Source organism: Mustelus asterias, chromosome 25 (genome assembly GCF_964213995.1).
Source record: "Mustelus asterias chromosome 25, sMusAst1.hap1.1, whole genome shotgun sequence".
NCBI lineage: Eukaryota > Metazoa > Chordata > Chondrichthyes > Carcharhiniformes > Triakidae > Mustelus > Mustelus asterias.
The window spans coordinates 341,680-359,864 of NC_135825.1; positions in this window are offsets into that span (position 1 = coordinate 341,680).

Sequence of the window (18,185 nt, forward strand, 5' to 3'; positions counted from 1 at the left end):
GAGTTTAGGAGTCGGGAGATAATGATGCAGCTATATAAGACCCTCGTCAGACCCCACTTGGAGTACTGTGCTCAGTTCTGGTCGCCTCATTACAGGAAGGATGTAGAAATTATTGAAAGGGTGCAGAGAAGATTTACAAGGATGTTGCCTGGATTGGTTAGCATGCCTTATGAGGATAGGCTGAGGGAGCTCGGTCTTTTCTCCTTGGAGAGGCGAAGGAAGAGAGGTGACCTGATAGAGGTGTACAAGATGTTGAGAGGTATAGATCGGGTGGATTCCCAGAGGCTTTTTCCCAGGGCTGAAATGGCTGCTACAAGAGGACACAGGTTTAAGGTGCTGGGGAGTAGGTACAGAGGAGATGTCAGGGGTAAGTTTTTCACTCAGAGGTTGGTGGGTGAGTGGAATCGGCTGCCGTCAATGGTGGTGGAGGCAAACTCGATAGGGTCTTTTAAGAGACTTCTGGTTGAGTACATGGAACGTAATAGGATTGAGGGTTCTAGGTAAGCCTATATATATAGGCCTAGGTAGGGACATGACCGGCGCAACTTGTGGGCCGTAGGGCCTGTTTGTGCTGTAGTTTTTTACGTTCTTAACAGTGTGTATACTGGAGAGAGCAGTGTGTATACTGGAGGGAGCTGTGTGTATACTGAAGAGAGCAGTGTGTATACTGAAGAGAGCAGTGTGTATACTGGAGAGAGCACTGTGTATACTGGAGAGAGAGTGGGTATACTGGAGAGAGCACTGTGTATACTGGAGAGAGAGTGGGTATACTGGAGAGAGCAGTGTGTATACAGCAGCAAGTGTACAGCAGGAAGATGAACACTCGAGGAATATTTTGGACAGAAACCTGTTTGCTCTGCAGCCAAGGGCACAGTCCCCACTGTGGGTGGCACCGGGTGGCACCGGGTGGCACAGTGCCTAGAACTGCTGCCTCACAGCGCCAGGGACCCGGGTTCGATTTCCGGAATTTGGTCACTCTCTGTGTGGAGTCTGCACGTTCTCCCCGTGTCTGTGTGAGTTTCCTCCGGGTGCTCCGATTTCCTCCCACAGTCCAAAGATGTGCGGGTTAGGTTGATTGGCTATGCTAAATTGCCCCTTAGTGTCAGGGGGACTAGCAGGATAAATACATGGGGTTATGGGGATAGAGCCTGGGTGGGATTGTTGTCGGTGCAGACTCGATGGGCCGAACGGCCTCTTTCTGCAGCGTAGAATTCTATTCTATGTGCTCCGACTGAGATTTACAAGTTTGGTTTTGCAGCTGGAATGTTGTGATGTTGGAGAGTCCAATGCTGTTGTCCTCAGGCTGTCCTGGGTCATTTTCTATCATTGAATCGGCCAGCAATAATATTCGAGCTGTTTCATCCATCATTCTCTGAAGTGAGTGATTGCCACTCTGCTGTGTTGCTGGAGGTTGCAGAGCGGATTTTGCGAATTCCTTTGCAAGGAGCTGTTTAATTATTTATGTGGCAACACTGACAAGCAGTGTCAGAAATTCCTTGAAATTAACATCGGATTAAATCCTATGGCTCCTGGAAATCAGAAAAAATGGGAAAAACTTGTTGGAAATGGCCAACAGGTCAGGCAGCTTCTGGACAGAGAGAAAATCGAGGCGAATGCACCACTCAGTCACCTTCCATCAGCTGTGGTTAATGTTTCAGAAAGGTCAGTAATCGGACTTCCCTCTGTCGATGTGCATTGCCGGAACTCTGAACAGTTCCAGCATTTTCTGTCTGCATTTTTCCAATTTACTTCAATTAAGAGTGATGTAAAAGCCAGATGGCCTATTTGCCTGGAGAATACAGCTCTCATTAAGCAAGTAACAGAAATCACTAGTACAATCCTGAATTCTAAATGATCAACATTCAGAAGCAAACAGAAGTTTTATGATTCATAAAAGAGTGAGAATTAAATGTCAGGCAATGCATAATGACATTCACAGTGACACCGATCCAGTCAACACTCCAACATCCAAAAACAAGGCAAAATGTTCAATTCTGTTATTTCACATCCTGGTAGGATGGATATTTTTCACAGAGACATTGCAAAGTTCCACCATCTCATCCAGTGCTAATATTTATAATGTGGCTAAAAACCCGACACAGACATTGCCCCGGGGATTATTACAGCCCAGCACAGACACTGCCCCGGGTATTATTACAGCCCAGCACAGACACTGCCCCGGGTATTATTACAGCCCAGCACACATTGCCCCGGGGATTATTACAGCCCAGCACAGACACTGCCCCGGGGATTATTACAGCCCAACACAGACATTGCCCCGGGGATTATTACAGCCCAACACAGACATTGCCCCGGGGATTATTACAGCCCAACACAGACACTGCCCCGGGGATTATTACAGCCCAACACAGACACTGCCCCGGGGATTATTACAGCCCAGCACAGACATTGCCCCGGGGATTATTACAGCCCAGCACAGACACTGCCCCGGGGATTATTACAGCCCAGCACAGACATTGCCCCGGGGATTATTACAGCCCAACACAGACATTGCCCCGGGGATTATTACAGCCCAACACAGACACTGCCCCGGGGATTATTACAGCCCAACACAGACATTGCCCCGGGGATTATTACAGCCCAGCACAGACACTGCCCCGGGGATTATTACAGCCCAACACAGACATTGCCCCGGGGATTATTACAGCCCAGCACAGACACTGCCCCGGGGATTATTACAGCCCAGCACAGACACTGCCCCGGGGATTATTACAGCCCAGCACAGACATTGCCCCGGGGATTATTACAGCCCAACACAGACACTGCCCTGGGGATTATTACAGTCCAGCACAGACATTGCCCCGGGGATTATTACAGCCCAACACAGACACTGCCCCGGGGATTATTACAGCCCAGCACAGACACTGCCCCGGGGATTATTACAGCCCAACACAGACATTGCCCCGGGGATTATTACAGCCCAACACAGACATTGCCCCGGGGATTATTACAGCCCAGCACAGACATTGCCCCGGGGATTATTACAGCCCAGCACAGACACTGCCCCGGGGATTATTACAGCCCAACACAGACATTGCCCCGGGGATTATTACAGCCCAGCACAGACATTGCCCCGGGGATTATTACAGCCCAACACAGACATTGCCCCGGGGATTATTACAGCCCAGCACAGACATTGCCCCGGGGATTATTACAGCCCAGCACAGACATTGCCCCGGGGATTATTACAGCCCAACACAGACATTGCCCCGGGGATTATTACAGCCCAACACAGACATTGCCCCGGGGATTATTACAGCCCAACACAGACATTGCCCCGGGGATTATTACAGCCCAGCACAGACATTGCCCCGGGGATTATTACAGCCCAGCACAGACACTGCCCCGGGGATTATTACAGCCCAACACAGACATTGCCCCGGGGATTATTACAGCCCAACACAGACATTGCCCCGGGGATTATTACAGCCCAGCACAGACACTGCCCCGGGGATTATTACAGCCCAACACAGACATTGCCCCGGGGATTATTACAGCCCAGCACAGACACTGCCCCGGGGATTATTACAGCCCAACACAGACATTGCCCCGGGGATTATTACAGCCCAACACAGACACTGCCCCGGGGAGTATTACAGCCCAACACAGACATTGCCCCGAGGATTATTACAGCCCAACACAGACATTGCCCCGAGGATTATTACAGCCCAACACAGACACTGCCCCGGGGATTATTACAGCCCAGCACAGACATTGCCCCGGGGATTATTACAGCCCAACACAGACATTGCCCCGGGGATTATTACAGCCCAGCACAGACATTGCCCCGGGGATTATTACAGCCCAACACAGACACTGCCCCGAGGATTATTACAGCCCAACACAGACATTGCCCCGAGGATTATTACAGCCCAACACAGACATTGCCCCGAGGATTATTACAGCCCAACACAGACACTGCCCCGGGGATTATTACAGCCCAACACAGACACTGCCCCGGGGATTATTACAGCCCAACACAGACACTGCCCCGGGGATTATTACAGCCCAACACAGACACTGTAAATGGTCTTTTCCTGTTTCTGTATTCCTCTGGCTTCAGGAAAACATCCAGAAAGTACCTGACAAACAATAAAATCCAAAATATTGGAAAATAGTTAAAATGTAATTCGGTGTTTCAAAAAAGGATTAAAACAAAGGAACAAGTGCAAAAAAGGACATTGTATGTTTTGCACATTTTTTAATCAATATCCACCAATGTCATTCAATATCGGTCAGTCCCATAGACTATTCAATACCCCCACTGAATATCTGCTTTCCCCTGCTGAGTATTACCCACTCCCATTCCATATCCACCACTCCCATTGTGTATGGGAGTGGAATCGGCTGCCGTCAGTGGTGGTGGAGGCAAACTCAATCGGGTCTTTTAAGAGACTCCTGGATGAGTACATGGGACTTAATAGGATGGAGGGTTATAGATAGGCCTAAAAGGTAGGGATATGTTCGGCACAACTTGTGGAGCCGAAGGGCCTGTTTTGTGCTGTAGTTTTTCTATGTTTCTATGTATCTACCATTCCTATTGATTACTGTCACTCCCACTGAGTATCTACCACTCCCACTAAGAATTCATTGCTTCCAATCAATATCCACCACTCCCATCAAGTATCAATCACTCCCATTCAATCTCTGCCACTCCCGTTGAGTGTCTATCACTGCCTTTAAGTGTCTACCACTCCCACTGAGTGTCTATCACTGCCGTTGAGTGTCCACCACTCCCATTGAGTGTCCACCACTCCCATTGAGTGTCCACCACTGCCGTTGAGTGTCCACCACTGCCGTTGAGTGTCCACACTGCTGTTGAGTGTCTACCACTGCCGTTGCGTGTCTTCTACCACTGCCGTTGCGTGTCTATCCCTCCCACTGAACATCCAATTATTTGACAGCATGAAATTATTGGATATTGCTTCCCTCAGCTATCATTTCAACCTCAGGCAAAGGAGAATCCAAAGAGTTTCTACAAATACATTAAGGCCAAAAGAGTAACTAGGGAGAGAGTAGGGCCTCTTAAGGACCAATAAGGTCATCGATGTGCGGATCCACAAGAGATGGGTTAGATCCTAAATGAATATTTCTCATCAGTATTCACTGTTGAGAAAAGCATGGATGTTAGGGAACTTGGGGAAATAAATAGTGATGTCTTGAGGAGTGTACATATAACAGAGAAGGAGGTGCTGGAAGTCTTAAAGAACATCAAGGTAGATAAATCTCTGGGACCTGATGAAGTGTATCCCAGGACATTTTGGGAGGCTAGGGAGGAAATTGTATGTCCCCTAGCAGAGATATTTGTATCATCGATAGTTACAGGTGAGGTGCCTGAAGATTGGAGAGTGGCAAATGAAGGGCTGCAGGGAAAAGCCTGGAAACTACAGGCCGGTGAGCCTCATATTTGCGGTGGGTAAGTTGTTGAAAGGTATTTTGAGAGATAGGATCTACAGGCATTTAGCGACGCAAGGACTGATTAGGGACAGTCAGCATGGCTTTGTGAGTGGAAAATCATGTCTCACAAATTTGATTGGGTTCTTTGAAGGGGTAACCAAGAAGGTAGATGAGGGCAGTGCAGTTGATGTTGTCTACATGGACTTTGGCAAGGCCTTTGACAAGATACCGCATGGTAGGTTGTTGCATGAGGTTAAATCTCACGGGATCCAGGGTGAGGTAGCTAAATGGATACAAGATTGGCTTGATGACAAAAGCCAGGGGGTGATTGTAGAGGGTTGTTTTTCAAACTGGAGGCCTGTGACCAGCGGTGTGTCTCAGGGATCAGTGCTGGGTCCACTGTTATTTGTCATTTATAGTAATGATTTGGATGAGAAGAAAGGAGCATGGTTAGTAAGTTTACAGAAAGCACCAAGATTGGTGGCATCGTGGACAGTGAAGAAGGTTATCTCGGATTGCAACGGGATCTTGATCAATTGGGCCAGTGGGCTGACGAATGGCAGATGGAGTTTAATTTAGATAAACGCGAAGTGATGCACTTTGGTAGACTGAACCAGGGCAGGACTTACTCAGTTAATGGTTGGGCGTTGGGAAGAGTTATAGAACAAAGAGATTTAGGGGTACAGGTTCATAGATCCTTGAAAGTGGCATCACAGGTGGCCAAAGTGGTGAAGAAGGCATTCAGCATGCTTGGTTTCATTGGTCAGAACATTGAATACAGGAGTTGGGACGTCTTGTTGAAGTTGTACAAGACATTGGTAAGGCCACACTTGGAATACTGTGTGCAATTCTGGTACCCCTATTATAGAAAGGATATTATTAAACTAGAAAGAGTGCAGAAAAGATTTGCTAGGATGCTACCGGGACTAGATGGTTTGAGTTATAAGGAGTGGCTGGATAGACTGGGACTTTTTTCTCTGGAGCGTAGGAGGCTGAGGAGTGATCTTATAGGAGTCTGTAAAATAATGAGGAGCATAGATCAGCTAGATAGTCAATATCTTTTCCCAAAGGTAGGGGAGTCTAAAACTAGAGGACATAGGTTTAAGGTGAGAGGGGAGAGATATACAAGAGTCCAGATGGGCATTTTTTTCACACAGAGGGTGGTGAGTGTCTGGAACGAGGTAGTAATAGAGGCGGGTACAATTTTGTCTTTTAAAAAGCGTTTAGACAGTTACATGGATAAGATGGGTATAGAGGGACATGGGCCAAATGCGGGCAATTGGGACGAGCTTAGTGGTTAAAATTAATGGGCGGCATGGACAAGTTGGGCCGAAGGGCCTGTTTCCATCCTGTAAACCTCTATGACTCTATGACTGTATGACCTCAGTTGTTACGTCACTTTCATTGGCTGGTGCACACACTAATTATTCTCCATTCCAGCCTTGCTGCCCTGATTTATTACTCGTGAATAGAAATTTGTTGAATAATTGAATAAAATTTAAACACGAAATGAATGGTAATTTCTATCAACACTTTGAATAATCCAACATTTCAGGGTCCAATGTGAACAGATTATTGCAACAAAAATGGATAATAATTGCTGGATTAATCCAGAAACATCCAGCTTCACTTTGTGCTGACATTTATGTCATTTCCCAGAGATAACAATTTCATCTTCACTCAACCAGATACAGAAAATTTTCATCGAGTTAGCTGCAGTCATTGAGGAAGTGAGGTTTGTCTGTGGCCTCAACTTCACCACAGTAATATAAATAAGGCAGCAATAATACATCTTGGAGCCACCCTCGAGTCACCAGATGGCTCCATACAAACTGCCAGAAATAAACCTGCAACAGATATAGGCAAGAAACTCCACACCTTAGACAGGCTGAGTTATAGGAGAATGGAGAAAGTGAAGGGGGATTGGAGAGAATGTTTGTGGATATGGTACCGATAAAATAGGCTGCTTTGTCCTGGATGGTGTCGAGCTTCTTGAATGATGTTGGAGCTTTACTCATCCAGGCAAGTGGGGAGTATTCCATCACACTTCTGACTCGTGCCTTGTAGATGGTGGACAGGCTTTGGGGAGTCAGGAGGTGAGTTACCCACGGGAGGTTTCTGGCCTCTGACCTGCTCTGGTAGCCACAGTATTTATATGGCTAAACCAGTTCAGTTTCTGGTCAATGGTATCTCACAGGACTTCAATCGTGGGGGATTCAGTGATGGTATTGCCATTGAATGTCAAGGGGAGATGGTTAGATTCTCTGTTTCATTGGAGGTGGTCATTGCCTGGCACTTATGTGGCTCAAATTTTATTTGCCGCTGAGCAGTCCAAGCCTGGATATTGTCCAGGTCTTGCTGCATTTGGACTGCTTCAGTATCTGAGGAGTCGCGAATGGTGCTGAACATTGTATAATCATCAGCGAACATTCTGACCTCTGGATGGAAGGAAGGTTGTGCTGACATTTCCAAAGATTAGGTCCTCTCCAAGGCCCAGTGGTGACCTTGCTCTGGATGTCAGTGGCTGCAAAACCCTTACAGATCACTGGCATGTCAGTGAGAGCAGGGGAAATGTGCTTGACTTTCTTTATCTGCTCTTTATTCCTCCTGGAACTCTGAGGTTATGTGTGTCACTGGCACACCCTCCATGTCTGACAGCTTCAATCGCATTCCCATATGGAAGTTCCCATCATTGCCCATCGAGGTCTCGATTGTCTGAGGAATTCTCAACCTCCTCCCTCTTTCCCTCTAGTGATTGATGTCTCCTTTGAAGGAGCAGATAGTACAGGATCAGAACTTAACCTCTCACTGAGACAGACACAACGACACCCAACCCCACACCCAGAGAAACAGAAACCCCAACCCCACACCCAGAGACACAGCAACACCCAACCCCACACCCAGAGACACAACAACACCCAACCCCACACCAGAGACACAGAGACACCCAACCCCACACGGAGAGGCACAGCGACACCCAACCCAATACCCAGAGACACAGCAACACCCAACCCCACACCCAGAGACACAGCAGCACCCAACCCCACACCAGAGACACAGCAGCACCCAACCCCACACCCAGAGACACAGCAGCACCCAACCCCACACCCCGAGACACAGCAGCACCCAACCCCACACCCAGAGACACAGCAACACCCAACCCCACACCCAGAGACACAACAACACCCAACCCCACACCAGAGACACAGCAGCACCCAACCCCACACCCAGAGACACAGCAACACCCAACCCCACACCCAGAGACACAACAACACCCAACCCCACACCAGAGACACAGCGACACCCAACCCCACACGGAGAGGCACAGCGACACCCAACCCAATACCCAGAGACACAGCAACACCCAACCCCACACCCAGAGACACAGCAGCACCCAACCCCACACCCAGAGACACAGCAGCACCCAACCCCACACCCAGAGACACAGCAGCACCCAACCCCACACCCCGAGACAGCGATCAGCCCAACCCACACCTAGAGACACAGCAACACCCAACCCCACACCCAGAGACACAGCAACACCCAACCCCACACCCAGAGACACAGTAACACCCAACCCCACACCCAGAGACACAGCAACACCCAACCCCACACCCAGAGACACAGCAGCACCCAACCCCACACCCAGAGACACAGCAGCACCCAACCCCACACCCCGAGACAGCGATCAGCCCAACCCACACCTAGAGACACAGCAACACCCAACCCCACACCCAGAGACACAGTAACACCCAACCCCACACCCCGAGACAGCGATCAGCCCAACCCACACCCAGAGACACAGCAACACCCAACCCCACACCCAGAGACACAGTAACACCCAACCCCACACCCCGAGACAGCGATCAGCCCAACCCACACCCAGAGACATAGCAACAACCCAACCCCACACCCAGAGATAGCAAACAGCTCACCTCATCTCACCTCCAGACCCTGTGGCCTGGGGTTCAGCTCCTCCCTCTGCGACTGGATCCTAGACTTCCTAAGCCACAGACCACAATCAGTAAGGATAGCCAACAACAACACCTCGACGATCATCCTCAACACCAGTGAACAAACCAGCCTCCCATCCATTGACTCTGTCTACATTTCCCGCTGCCACGGCAAAGCAGCCAGCATAATTAAGGACCCCACGCACTCTGGACATTCTCTCTTCCACCTTCTTCCGTCGGGAAAAAGATACAAAAGTCTGAGGACATGTACCAACCGACTCAAGAACAGCTTCTTCCCTGCTGCTGTCAGACGTTTGAATGGACCTACCTCGCATCAAGTTGATTTTTCTCTACACCCTAGCTATGACTGTAACACTACATTCAGCACCCTCTCCTTTCCTTCTCTATGAACGGTATGCTTTGGCTGTATAGCGCGCAAGACACAATACTTTTCACTGTATGTTAATACATGTGACAATAATAAATCAAATCAAAACACCCAAGGCAGACACAATGAACAGAGTTACTTGCCCCCCCCCCCCCAACCCCAGCCCAAGCTTTTCCCCAGGTCGGTGGTGACGTTCACGAGGGGTCATAGGTTCAAGGTGAAGGGGGGGAGGTTTAACACAGATATCAGACGGACATATTTTACACAGAGGGTGGTGGGGGCCTGGAATGCGCTGCCAGGCAAGGTGGTGGAGGCGGACACACTGGGAACGTTTAAGACTTATCTAGACAGCCATATGAACGGAGTGGGAATGGAGGGATACAAAAGAATGGTCTAGTTTGGACCAGGGAGCGGCACGGACTTGGAGGGCCGAAGGGCCTGTTCCTGTGCTGTATTGTTCTTTGTTCTTTGTTCAAGCCTGCCTGTTATCCAGGTCTTGCTGCAAAAGGTGGGGGCAGAGTAAGAAGGGATGAGAAAAGGTGTAAATGAGGTTTACTGGACACGTATATGAACCCACGGTGTGTGGTACATAAGGCTGAAGATTTGCAGGCACAGAGAGCCAAAGTCTATGGGAATATAAGACCATTAGTAACAGGAGCAGGAGTAGGCCATTCGGCCCCTCAAATGGCTGATCTGATATTCCTCATATCCACTTGAATATGTGCACAGGGACCTATTTGACCATTTTGATTCTAAGTGTTGGGTGGACTTGAAACTGGGAGTGTTTCAAATCCGACTTTTAGACCCGTTCTCAGGCGCCCCCATACACACTCTGCCTGAAAAAATATCAGCGATTCCGAATCGCGCTGCACAAGCCTGTGGGCGGGGCTTAATGCGCCCGAAATCCTGCAGATCCGATCGGAGCCTCCGACTGCGCAAGCGCAGAAAAAAAAGATAGAATGCTGCTCCCCTGCCACATCCCTCCCGGGCTGGATAATGCCTCCCCCTGGCCCCCACAGACATTGCCCCACCCACACAACATCACTGACCCCCTTATTCCCCCAACCCCTTCTACCCAGACCAATCACAGCCCCTCCCCCTTCCCCCCCACTGATCACATGTAGAGTGGCAGCAAACTCCTTCTGCCTTCCTGCCCCCTCACCACCGCCCCCCCCCCGGGCGAACATGGTGGTAAAGGGGGAAGTGCCGGTAAGTTTGGGCATGGTCCCGACGGTCGCCATTTTCGGCCCTTGGTAAAGGGGGAACGGGTGTGGAGGCAGGCGCGGATCGTGCTACTCGTCTCATCCCAACTTTACCAAGTTTTCGCGGCCGAAAATGGGCGCAACTTAATGGTAAGTGACCTGGGAAGGTTTTTTGTCGTTTTTTTTGTAAAAGCTACTTACCTGGGGGGAGCATTCTCATTGTTTGACCAGATCAAGAGAGAGAGGAGCTAGATGAAAGGGTAAGAGATTGGCTTTATTTTATTTTATTGTACTTTATTTTACTTACTTTTTCACGGGGTTTCTTAGTCTAGTAGTTTTAAGGGGAAAACAGAAGTAGGCCGACCGCGTGGTGACCTGGGAAGAAAATTTGTTTTATTTTAAGCGCGCGGGAGGTTTAAAAGCAGGCCGCACTATCCAGCGGGCAGCGGAGTGAGCGGGCAGCGTCGGCAGCGGAGTGAGCAGAGTGTGAGCCAAAGGGCTTTGGCTCAACGGGCTTCGGCGTAAACAGGCAGAGGCAGGGTAGGTTCTGTTCTTCGTTCATCCAGTAGTTTAAAGAAAGGGGTAATTATGAGTGGGAGGCCAATTTTTTGCTGTCGGTGTCGGATGTGAGAGTTCATGGAGTCGCCTAGCTTCCCGCAAGTCCATATCTGCGCCAGGTGCGTCGAACTGCAGCTCCTAAGAGACCGCGTTAGGGAATTGGAGCTGTGGCTTGATGACCTTAGTCTAGATGTGGAGATGCCGGCGTTGGACTGGGGTAAACACAGTAAGAAGTTTAACAACACCAGGTTAAAGTCCAACAGGTTTATTTGGTAGCAAAAGCCACACTGTCTGTAGTGTTCCTCGTTGTTGAGTTGTCGGTACACTTCTTTGCAGTAATCCGTTCTGTTCAGTATGACGATGGCCCCTCCTTTGTCTGCTGGTTTGATGACAATGTTGCGGTTGGTCTTGAGAGCGTGGATGGCGTTATGTTGTGCTTGGGTGATGTTCGGGGCTGTCTTGTGAGTGCGGCTGATGAATTTGGTGTTGACGCACCTCCTGACGGCTTGGGCATACATGTCAAGTCGAGGGCAGCGGCCTTCCGGAGGAATCCAATTCGACTCTTTCCTCTTCGGATGCACTGCGGATCTCTCTGTCGGCTGTTCCAGTTCATTGGCTGTCTCATTGTGTTCGTTGTTGGCCTCTTGGGGTTTGTGGAAGAACTCCCTCAGCCTCATTCGCCTGATGAATTCCACTGTGTCTGCTGCGAGACTGATGGGGTCTATTTTGGTGGTGGGGCAAAAATTAAGCCCTCGGCTGAGAACTTCGATTTCATCTGGTTGAAGTGTGTAGTCGGACAAGTTGACAATGGACTTCCCTGCAGTGGTACTGTTTTCTACTGTGGTACGGGGGGAGGCTTGGTTGCTGCTGGTGGAGATGCCGAGTTTCTCAAGTTTCCTGTTCTTGGTGTGCATGTAGATGGTGTAGCTCCTTTGTCTCGTCTGCTTGGCAGAGTTTCGCAGCTGGTCTGCATCCTGAGCGCAAGTTGAGAATATGGACTCTATCTTGGTTTCCAGGCTGCGGAGTTTGCTGTAGACACCTCCAGACGCTGAAAGATGCCCTCATAAGAACAGGATATGGCGCTCAACTCATTGATCAACAGTTCCAACGCGCCACAGCGAAAAACCGCACCGACCTCCTCAGAAGACAAACACGGGGCACAGTGGACAGAGTACCCTTCGTTGTCCAGTACTTCCCCGGAGCGGAGAAGCTACGGCATCTCCTCCGGAGCCTTCAACATGTCATTGATGAAGACGAACATCTCGCCAAGGCCATCCCCACACCCCCACTTCTTGCCTTCAAACAACCGCACAACCTCAAACAGACCATTGTCCGCAGCAAATTACCCAGCCTTCAGGAGAACAGTGACCATGACACCACACAACCCTGCCACAGCAACCTCTGCATGACGTGCCGGATCATCAACACAGATGCCATCATCACGTGAGAACACCATCCACCAGGTACACGGTACATACTCTTGCAATTCGGCCAACGTTGTCTACCTGATACGCTGCAAGAAAGGATGTCCCGAGGCATGGTACATTGGGGAAACTATGCAGACGCTGCGACAACGGATGAATGAACACCGCTCGACAATCACCAGGCAAGACTGTTCTCTTCCTGTTGGGGAGCACTTCAGCGGTCACGGGCATTCGGCCTCTGATATTCGGGTAAGCGTTCTCCAAGGCGACCTTCGTGACACACGACAGCGCAGAGTCGCTGAGCAGAAACTGATAGCCAAGTTCCGCACACACGAGGACGGCCTCAACCGGGATATTGGGTTCATGTCACACTATTTGTAACCCCCACAGTTGCGTGGACCTGCAGAGTTTCACTGGCTGTCTTGTCTGGAGACAATACACATCTTTTTAGCCTGTCTTGATGCTCTCTCCACTCACATTGTTTTGTTTCGTAAAGACTTGATTAGTTGTAAGTATTCGCATTCCAACCATTATTCATGTAAATTGAGTCTGTGTCTTTATATGCTCTGTTTGTGAACAGAATTCCCACTCACCTGAAGAAGGGGCTTAGAGCTCCGAAAGCTTGTGTGGCTTTTGCTACCAAATAAACCTGTTGGACTTTAACCTGGTGTTGTTAAACTTCTTACTGATCTTAGTCTAGTCAGGGAAAATGAGAAGTTAATAGATAGAAGTTACAGGCAGGTGTCACACCAGGGCCACGGGAGGAAGGCACGTGGGTCACAGTTAGGAAGGGTAAAGGTCAGGTACCAGAGAGTACCCTGGTGGTTGTCCCCCTTAACAGTAAGGGATGGGTGTCAGACGGGAGAGAGGAGGGGAGAGAGCAGTCAGTGATGGGATCCCCTGTGGTTGTCCCCCTCCAAAATAAGTATACCATTTTCGATACTGTGGGAGGGATGACCCTCCAGGGGTAAGCCACGGTGACCAGGTCACTGGCACGGAATCGGGCTCCGTGGCTCAGAAGGGAAAGAGGGGAACCAGGAGAGCAATAGTAGTGGGGGATGCAACAGTTAGAGGCACAGACAGGCGGTTCTGTGGGCGCGAACGAGACTCCAGGATGGTAGTCTGCCTCCCTGGTGCCGGGGTCCTGGATGTCTCTGAGCGGGAAGGAAGCATCCTAAAAGGGGCGGGTAACCAGACAGACGTCATTGTCCACATTGGTGCAAATGACGTCGGCAGAAAGAGCAGGGAGGTCCTGAGAGAGCAATTCAGGGAGTTGGGTAGTCGGCTAAAAAGCAGGGCCTCTAGGGTAGCGATCTCTGGACTACTCCCAGTGCCACAAGCTAGTGAGGCTAGGAACAGGGAGACTGCACAGCTGAACGCGTGGCTAAAGGACTGGTGCAGGAGAGAGGGTTTCAAATTCGTAGATCACTGGGAAGTCTTCAAGAGAGGATGGCACCTGTACAAGAAGGACGGGTTGCACCTAAACTGGAGGGGTACGAATATCCGAGCTGGGAGTTTTGCTAGTGTGGTTCGGGTGGGTTTAAACTAATGTGGCAGGGGGGTGGGGATCAGAACAATAGGTCAATAAGCATAGAGGCTGGGGACGAGGTTGGGGCCAAGACAAGGCTGTCTAAGAGGAAGAGCATTCTGGGGGAGGTGGCCTCAGTGGGCCTGGAGGTCTGGAGTGCATCTGCTTCAATGCAAGGAGCATCACGGGCAAGACAGACGAGCTTAGAGCCTTAATGCTTGCGCGGAACCTGGATGTGGTTGCAGTGACGGAGACTTGGTTAAAAGAAGGACAGGACTGGCAGCTGAATATTCCGGGGTACAAGTGTTTTAGGCGAGACAGAGGAGGGACGAGGAGAGGTGGGGGAGTAGCAATGCTGGTTAGGGAGTATCTTACAGCGGTACAGAGGGTGGATAATATGGAAGGGTCAGGTAACGAGTCACTGTGGGTGGAGCTCAGAAACAGGAAGGGCGCAGTCACTATGCTGGGGGTATACTACAGGCCTCCCAACAGCCCACGGGAAGTTGAGGAATGGATATGTAAGGAGATTCTGGACAGGTGCAGAAAAAATAGGGTTGTTGTAGTGGGAGACTTTAATTTCCCTCACATAGATTGGAAATCGCTTAGGGCTGGGGGCCTGGACGGGGAAGAATTTATAAAATGCGTACAGGAAGGTTCTTTGGAACAATATGGTGACGGTCCAACTAGAGAGGGGGCTATACTGGACCTAGTACTGGAGAATGAGCCCGGTCAGGCCATCAAAGTTTCAGCAGGGGAACATGTGGCAAATAGTGACCACAATTCTGTAAACTTTAGGATCGTAATGGAAAAAGATGAGTGTTGTCCTATGGGTAAGGTGCTGAATTGGGGGAAGGCTAACTACAGCCAGATTAGGCAGGATTTGGTGGTTGTTGATTGGGAGAGGCTGTTCGAGGGTAAATCCACATCTGGCATGTGGGAGTCTTTTAAGGAGCAGTTGATAGGACTGCAGGACAGGCATGTGCCTGTAAAGAAGAAGGATAGGAATGGTAGGATTCGAGAGCCATGGATAACCAGTGAAATTGTGGGTCTAATCAAAAAGAAAAAAGAGGTATACATGAGGTCCAGGCAGCTAAAAACAGATGGAGCACTGGAGGAATACAGAGAAAGTAGAAAAGAACTCAAACAGGGACTTAGAAGGGCAAAAAGGGGTCACAAAATGTCCTTGGCAGACAGGATTAAGGAGAATCCTAAGGCATTTTATACATATGTTAGGAACAAGAGGGTTGTTAGGGAAAGAACCGGACCTCTCAGGGACAAAGGAGGGGAATTATGCTTAGAACCAAAGGAAGTAGGTGAGATCCTAAATGAATACTTTGCATCAGTATTCACAAAGGAGAGGGACATGTTGACTGGTAGTGTCTTAGATGTGTTGACCCGTTAGAAAAAATCTCAATTACAAGGGAGGAAGTGTTAGGTTTTTTAGGAAACATTAAGACAGACAAATCCCCAGGGCTGGATGGCATCTATCCTAGACTCCTCAGGGAGGCAAGAGATGAAATTGCTGGGCTTCTAACAGAAACCTTTGTCTCTTCACTGGACACAGGTGAGGTCCCAGAGGATTGGAGGATAGCAAATGTGGTCCCGTTATTTAAGAAGGGTAGCAAGGATAACCCAGGTAATTATAGGCCGGTGAGCTTGACGTCCGGAGAAGATTGTTGGAGAAGATTCTTAGAGATAGGATAGATGGGCATTTAGAACTGAATAATCTCATTAGCGATAGACAGCATGGTTTTCTACGAGGGAGGTCATGCCTCACAAATTTGGTTGAGTTTTTTGAGGAGGTGACAAAAACGATTGACGAGGGAAGGGCCGTGGATGTCGTCTATATGGATTTTAGTAAAGCGTTTGACAAGGTTCCTCATGGCAGGCTGATGCAAAAGGTTAAATCTCACGGGATAAAAGGTGAGCTAGCTAGATGGGTGGAGAACTGGCTTGGCCACAGAAGACAGAGGGTAGCAGCGGAGGGGTCTTTTTCCGGTTGGAGGTCTGTGACTAATGGTGTTCCGCAGGGCTCTGTACTGGGACCTCTGCTGTTTGTGATATATATAAATGATTTGGAGGAAGATGTAGCTGGTGTGATCAGTAAGTTTGCGGATGACACAAAGATTGCTGGTCTAGTTGGACCAAGGAGCGGCACAGGCTTGGAGGGCCGAAGGGCCTGTTTCCTGTGCTGTACTGTTCTTTGTTCTTTGTTCTTTGGAGTTGCGGATAGTGATGAACATTGTCAGAGAATACAGCAGGATATAGATAGGCTGGAACATTGGACGGAGAAATGGCAGATGGAATTTAATCCAGATAAATGCGAAGTGATGCATTTCGGTAGATCTAATGTAAGGGGGAGCTATACAATAAATGGCAGAACCATCAGGAGTATAGACACACACAGGGACCTGGGTGTACAAGTCCACAGATCCTTAAAGGTGGCAGCACAGGTGGAGAGGGTGGTCAAGAAGGCATATGGCATGCTTGCCTTTATTGGACGGGGCATAGAATATAAAAGTTGGCGTATGATGTTGCAGCTGTATAGAACGATGGTTCGGCCACATTTGGAATACTGCGTCCAGTTCTGGTCGCCACACTACCAGAAGGACGTGGAGGCTTTGGAGAGAGTACAGAGAAGGTTTACCAGGATGTTGCCTGGGATGGAGGGTCTTAGCTATGAGGAGAGATTGGGTAAACTGGGGTTGTTCTCCCTGGAAAGACGGAGGATGAGGGACGACCTAATAGAGGTTTATAAAATTATGAAGGGCATAGATAGAAGCTTTTTCCCAGGTCGGAGGTGACGAACACAAGGGGTCATGGGTTCAAGGTGATGGGGGCAAGGTTCAACACAGATGTCAGGGGGACGTATTTTACACAGCGGGTGGTGGGGGCCTGGAATGCACTGCCATGTAAGGTGATTGAGGCGGACACGCTGGGATCGTTTAAGACTTATCTAAATAACCACATGAACAGACTGGGAATAGAGGGATACAAAAGAATGGTCTAGTGGGCACGTGAGCGGCGCAGGCTTGGAGGACCGAAGGGCCTGTTCCTGTGCTGTATTGTTCTTTGTTCTTTGTAAAATCAGGCTCAAGGAATCTGTCCCCACAACTCTCTTGGGCAAGGAATTCCAAAGACTCACAACCTTCTGAGAGAAGAAATTCCTCCTCATCTCAGTCTTAAATTGGTGCCCCTTCATTCTGAGACTCTGCCTCTGGTCCTAGACTCTCCCATGAGGGGAAACATCCCCTCAGCATTTACCCTGTCAAACCGCTAAGAATCCGATATGTTTCAATGAGATCACTTCTCATTCTTCTAAATTCCAGTGAATCCCAACCTGTTTAACCTTTCCTCATTAGACAATCCCTCCATCCTGGGGATCATCCTCGTGAACCTTCTCAGAACCGCCTCCAATGAAATTATATGTTTCCTTAAGTCATGGGACTAAAACTGCTCACAGTCTCCAGATGTGGTCTCACCAGCACCTTGTACAGCTGCAGCAAGACTTCCCAACTCTTATACTCCAATCCCTTGAAATAAGGGCTAACATTCCATTCGCCTTCCTGATTACCTGCTGTACCCATGTCCTAGCTTTCTGTGTTTTGTGCACAAGTACCCCTAAGTCTCTTTGTGTTGCAGCTTTCTGCAGTTTTTCTCCATTTAAATGATGTCCTGTTCTTTTGTCTCCTTTCCAAAATGAACAGCTTCACA